Here is a 6,566-nt window from a genome sequence, read left to right as displayed (position 1 = left end):
CATGGCAGGGGGGTTGGAACTTGATGATCTTCAAGGTCCTTTCCAACCTAGGCCATTCTATGATTCTATGATTCTATGATTCTAGGATTCTATGTATGGGTCAACTTTTCTCAGGCAGTCCTTCATTTGATGTCCACCCACTGCTGGGAGGAGTCCCCCCCACCTTCCTTCAACTCTTTCAGAGGGCACAGCAGCCTGGGAGACCTTGTAGGTGGAGACCGAGAGAGGCAAGGCATTGAGGTCCCCAGTCTGCCCTCTGCCCCCTGTTCAGGAAATCATCTGCCGCAGTCAGCAGTGGCTCCTCATTTTCCTCCATCAGTCTTCGACTACTTTTGTAGAGGTCGATGTTATCCTTGATGCTTTTTGCCTGTGTGTTTGGATACCTTTTGCAGGACTCAAAGCCAGCTGAGCTTTGCCTCAATATTCTTTACTCATCTGTGTGGCCCTTTGACGGGCTCCTTGTACTCTTGTACTAAAGAGCCGTGAGCTTGACACATTTCATGAGAGTAGTGGTCCCAGCAGTGCTGAGCAGAGAAGAGGGATCGCCTTCTGTGATGCAGCCCAGTATGCTGTTGGATGCCATTACTGCAAGGGCACATGGCTGCCTCGTGGTGTCCACCAGGACCCATGTCCTTTGAAAAGCTGTTTTGCAGCCCATCGGCCCCAGCCTGTAGTGACGCATGAGGTTCTTCCTCCGTCACTGCAGTACTTTGCATAAAGACATTTTTGGATATCCCTTGCCTGAACCTCATGGCATTCCTCTGCCCACGTCTCCACCCTCTTGACATCCCTCTGAACATCTGCACAGCTATATGCTGTATCAACACCCTCCTCCTGTGAGTGGTGTTTCATCTGTAGGCTTACTGAAGGTGTAATCCTTTGATCCCTGCAGGTCATTAAAAAGGGAATTAACAATACTGGACCTAATCTGGATCCCTGCAGTGCATCAGGAGTGACTGGCCTCTACCTGGACTTCATGCCCCTCATCATAACCCTTGGAGACAAGCAGATTAACAAAATTTGCTGTGCTTCTGTCACCCACCAGAGGCAGGCACGTCATCAAAGAAGGCCATGAGGTTGGTCAGGCCTGCTTTCCTCTCCATAAATCCATGCTGACCACTCACAGTCACCTTCTTGTCCTTTCATCTTGGGATTTGATGTCCACCCACTGCTGGGAGGAGTCCCCCCCACCTTCCTTCAACTCTTTCAGAGGGCACAGCAGCCTGGGAGACCTTGTAGGTGGAGACCGAGAGAGGCAAGGCATTGAGGTCCCCAGTCTGCCCTCTGCCCCCTGTTCAGGAAATCATCTGCCGCAGTCAGCAGTGGCTCCTCATTTTCCTCCATCAGTCTTCGACTACTTTTGTAGAGGTCGGTGTTATCCTTGATGCTTTTTGCCTGTGTGTTTGGATACCTTTTGCAGGACTCAAAGCCAGCTGAGCTTTGCCTCAATATTCTTTACTCATCTGTGTGGCCCTTTGACGGGCTCCTTGTACTCTTGTACTAAAGAGCCGTGAGCTTGACACATTTCATGAGAGTAGTGGTCCCAGCAGTGCTGAGCAGAGAAGAGGGATCGCCTTCTGTGATGCAGCCCAGTATGCTGTTGGATGCCATTACTGCAAGGGCACATGGCTGCCTCGTGGTGTCCACCAGGACCCATGTCCTTTGAAAAGCTGTTTTGCAGCCCATCGGCCCCAGCCTGTAGTGACGCATGAGGTTCTTCCTCCGTCACTGCAGTACTTTGCATAAAGACATTTTTGGATATCCCTTGCCTGAACCTCATGGCATTCCTCTGCCCACGTCTCCACCCTCTTGACATCCCTCTGAACATCTGCACAGCTATATGCTGTATCAACACCCTCCTCCTGTGAGTGGTGTTTCATCTGTAGGCTTACTGAAGGTGTAATCCTTTGATCCCTGCAGGTCATTAAAAAGGGAATTAACAATACTGGACCTAATCTGGATCCCTGCAGTGCATCAGGAGTGACTGGCCTCTACCTGGACTTCATGCCCCTCATCATAACCCTTGGAGACAAGCAGATTAACAAAATTTGCTGTGCTTCTGTCACCCACCAGAGGCAGGCACGTCATCAAAGAAGGCCATGAGGTTGGTCAGGCCTGCTTTCCTCTCCATAAATCCATGCTGACCACTCACAGTCACCTTCTTGTCCTTTCATCTTGGGAAATGGCTTCCAGGATGATTTGCTCCATCATCTTTGCAGGGATTGAGGTGAGGCTGACCAGCCTGTTGTTTCCTGGTTCATCCTTTATGCCCGTCCTGAAGACTGGAGGCCCATTGGCTTTCTTCCAGCCCTCAGATGCATTCCCTGACTGCACAGGCATTCAAAAGGAGTTCAGAGCAGCCTTGTAGTGACACCATGTCAGTCCAATCTGTTTAAATGTCTTCCAGACCTTAGTCTCTTCTACTGTGGGTAAGTCTTTCCCACTCCACACTTTCCAAGGAATCTCAGGAGCCCAAATTCTTAACAGTGAATCCTACCAGTAAAGACCAAGGCCCAGAAGCCTTGGAGTAACCCCTCCTGTATTCCCTGTCCTCAGAGAAGCTGCCCTGTTCAATGCTAGGATTGCCTTTGCCCAGGCCTTACTTTTGCTGGTGACCTACCTGGAAGAAGGCATTCTTGTGCTGTGTGCTTTGCCCGATTCAATGCCAGGTGGGCTTTGCTTTTCCTGACCCCAACCTTGCATACTCAGCCAGCCTGTCAAGTATTGTCCCCAGAGCAAAGGGCATCAAGATGAAGACAGCTGAAACCGTTTGCATGGAGATGCAATGGCCAGTGACTGTTGAAGCGAGCTGACAGAGAGGGAGGAGAGAGAAGCAAGTGGCATGTCCTTAAAGGAAGAGCAGCCTTTGGATGCTCTGCTGATATATGTGGAGTGGGGCAGAGATGGACGTCTCCCTGCAAAGGGAGTTGCAAAAAATTGCACTTCACTGCCCCAAGCCAACATCCCCTGCCTGCACGGGACCAGCACTTGGGGATGACCTTCTGCCTGTACTGACATGATTCAGCCCGGGATGTCATTGGGCCTCTCATCCTGGCACATGAAAGGAGCCAGCATAACGGATGAAGCATGTCAGAAATGAGGAAGTGAAATGACAGCATTGATGGAAACAAAACCAGAACCTGTGCCATTAGGTAGGGTATTCAGCTTTGGAAGTGAGTGTGTTGGAAAATTAATGCCCGCGTGCAGTGACTCTGGGCCCAGGGCCATGCTGGAGCAGTATAAAAGCAGGCCCTTCTCACTTTCTCATCCACTCCTCTCATCTCCATCCCCTTGAGAACAAGGTGAGACTGAAGCCCTGTCTTCTCCATCTCCTCCTCCTCCTTCTCTGTTCTCAGTGTGTACCTTCTCCATTTTCCTATGCTGTGTCTTGGAACTTCTTGTCATGGGAGAGGGAAGGGGGCAGAAAGTGTGGACGGAGGTTGGGGCTAGGCTGAGGTGTCTCCTGCGCTATGGGCTGGGTGGGGAAGTGCCTGGGCTTAGTTGCTCTTGGCTGACTACTTTTGGGATGAGGGGAAGGAGAAACCCATGGATCTCTCTACACCTCTGGCTCACGTCTCCAGTACATGATTTTGCTCCCTTGTGTTGAGGTGACAGGCTGCTCCTCACCCACCACTCAGGCTCTGTTTTCCCATTCCCTCTCTCCAGGTGCACCTCCAGCCACAAGACATGTCCTGCTACAACCAGTGCCTGCCCTGCCAGCCCTGCGGCCCGACCCCGCTGGCCAACAGCTGCAATGAGCCCTGTGTCAGGCAGTGCCAGGACTCCACCGTCGTCATCCAGCCCTCCCCCGTGGTGGTGACCCTGCCCGGACCCATCCTCAGCTCCTTCCCACAGAGCACCGCCGTGGGATCCTCCACCTCCGCTGCCGTTGGCAGCATCCTCAGCTCTGAGGGAGTGCCCATCTCCTCCGGGGGCTTTGGCCTCTCTGGCTTTGCGGCAGGAGATGCCTCCCCTGCTAAATCTTTTGCCTGTACTGAGGCTTCCATTCACATAGACCTTATTTCCCTCTCTTAACTCATTAAAGTTCTGTTGCATCCCAGCCCGTGCCTCTGTGCTGTCCTTTCACCTGCAGATGCTCTCCCAAGATGCTCAGGGAGACACATGTTGCTCAGGGGTGGTTCTGGGAGGGGGTTGTTGAGGATGGTTTTGCAGTGATTGTCAACACAGGCTTGCATTGAGTATGTTTCATCATGCATCATGTGATCCTCTACTTTCTGAACTTGTCTGCCTTTTCGGGTCAGGATAGAATTACCCCATGTAGTTCAGTGACTACCATCCACTTTGTTGTGCACACCTTTTCTTTTTCCACGATATGTTCCACACTGTCATGCAAGTAGTCAGGAGGGAATGTGATGTTGACAAGACACAGGCACTAGCTTCCCAGAAGAGGGCAGGAGAAGCCATACTAACCATAGCATTGTCAAAGGGAGGAACATAGTGCAGTGGGCTGCCTTATCGTAGAACCATAATATCAAAGAAACGTAGAATGGATTGGAAGAGACCTTTGAAGATCATCCAGTCTGTTCTAAAGATCATCCGTCTCTCCTGCCATGTCATACATCATGCTCAGCAATAAAACTGTGGCCAGTCTTTCCAAACTAGCTGCACTTCAGAGACTGGCTGACCATGGGACTGCTGGTGCTAGGTGCTGGGTGATTGCCTTGCAATAATTTTTTTCCCCCTCCTTTGTCCCTTCCCTTCTTAGACTGTCCTGATCGTGATCCCAGAGCATTTCACTCTCTTCCAGTTCTCCCCCATCCCACTGGGACAGCAGATAAACAGAATAACTGGTGGGTGCTTAGTGCTTGCCAGGGTGAACACACGACATGGACCCACAGTCAGTGCCTGGTGTCCTTGTCCTGCTCCTTCCCTGTCTGTGCCCAGGGCTTCCTGGGAATGATTCTGGGGAGAAGGAGGCAGGGAGAGACTCTGGGCAGGAAGAGAGGCAGCGGGTGCACGCTGAGTGTCTCAAAGGGCTGTCCAGGAGCTCTGCAAAGCAATGTGGTGACCAGCAGCAAAAGCTGCAGAGGGGCTTGCAGCTGATGAAGGGGAAGTGCTGAGAACTGCTGCAGCCCGACAAGCAGCAGCCCAAAAGCAGGGACAGGAAAAGGTGCTTTTGCAGTAACCCCATGAAAACACGTGCGATTCCCAGCGCTCTTCCCACACATTGAGGACTGTCATCAACATCCTGGGATGAGGAGGAGCATAGCCAGAACATCGATGGGAGTGATGATCCCACTCTGCTCAGCACTTCCCTGATGACATCTAGAACACTGTGTTGAGTTTTGGCTCTAATGCAAGAAAGCTCTTCATAGAATCATAGAATGGTTTAGATTGGAAAGGACCATGAAGATCATCAAGTTCCAACCCCCCTGCCATGGGCAGGGACACCTCCCACTAGACCAGGTTGCCCAAGGCCACGTCCAGCCTGGCCTTGAACACCTCCAGGGATGCGGCCTCAACAACTTCTCTGGGCAACCTGTTCCAGTGCCTCACCACCCTCAAAGTGAAACATTTCTTCCTAATGTTTAATCTAAACCTGCCCTCCTCCAGTTTAAAGCCATTCCCCCTCGTCCTGTCACTCCATGCCCCAGTAAAAAGTCCTTCCCCAGCTCTCCTGTAGGCCCCCTTTAGGTACTGGAAGGCCCCAATAAGATCTCTCCAGAGCCTTCTCTTCTCCAGGCTGAGAGACTCTCTCAGCCTCTCCTCATAGGAGAGGTACTCCAGCCCTCGGATCATCACTCTTGACACAGTGGAGTGAGTTCAGCGAAGGGTGGGTAGGGTGGAGAGGAGGTAGAGTCACTTCCTTGAGGAGGAGAGGCTGAGTGTCGTGGTTTGGCCTCAGCCAGCAACAAAGAACCACGCAGCTGCTCGGGCCACTCCCACAGTCTTGGAAAAAAGAAATCATCAGGGCAAAACTTGTGGGTTAAAATAATGCAATTTAACAGAACAGCAAAAGGGAAGATGAAAACGCGATTACAGTACCACCACGAAGTGCACCAACCGGACCTGTGCTGCCGCAGCCCACCCCCAAGTGTCGACTGCTCTCCTCGCCCTGTCTAGCTCCTCTTATAGCTCGGGCATGGGTTCCTTGGTATGGAATACCTGCCCCTTGATGGCTCCTTGGGGAAATTAACCCCATCCCTGCCAGAACCAGGACATTATCCACCCCTTATTCCATACCATCTGTGTCATGCCCAGATCTTACAGTTCCCATAGTCTGTGGGCCATCCCTGCGACGTGTCCGTTGAACTCACTTAAAACGTCCATTGCACTCACTTAAAATGTCCATTAAACTCACTTAGTCCATGACTGTAGGCTCCATCTGTGAGAACAGTCTCTCAGGTCACATGAGATGGTGTGTGGTGCTGGACGGGTGTATGCTGATGCAGTCTATGCCCATGGTCCGAGATGGAAGATGTTGATCTCAAGGGGGTTGTTGGATGCCAGCTGCTGAGGCTGGTATACCTGACGCAGTTCATGCCGTTTACTTAGTCTCATCAAAGTCCATCCATCATTGATCTAGGTGATTCTTCTGTAACAGC

General features: G+C 51.6%; 1 pseudogene; it reads left to right on the top strand.

Moving 5' to 3' along the window:
- The first annotated feature begins 3,687 nt into the window (after positions 1-3,687).
- On the top strand, positions 3,688-3,980 carry LOC104292973 (annotated as a pseudogene).
- The last annotated feature ends 2,586 nt before the right edge of the window (positions 3,981-6,566 follow it).

Source organism: Charadrius vociferus, unplaced genomic scaffold, assembly GCF_000708025.1.
Source record: "Charadrius vociferus isolate BGI_N301 unplaced genomic scaffold, ASM70802v2 scaffold779, whole genome shotgun sequence".
Lineage (NCBI taxonomy): Eukaryota > Metazoa > Chordata > Aves > Charadriiformes > Charadriidae > Charadrius > Charadrius vociferus.
Note: the sequence above shows the minus strand (reverse complement) of the source record. Positions and strands in the feature narration are given on the sequence as shown.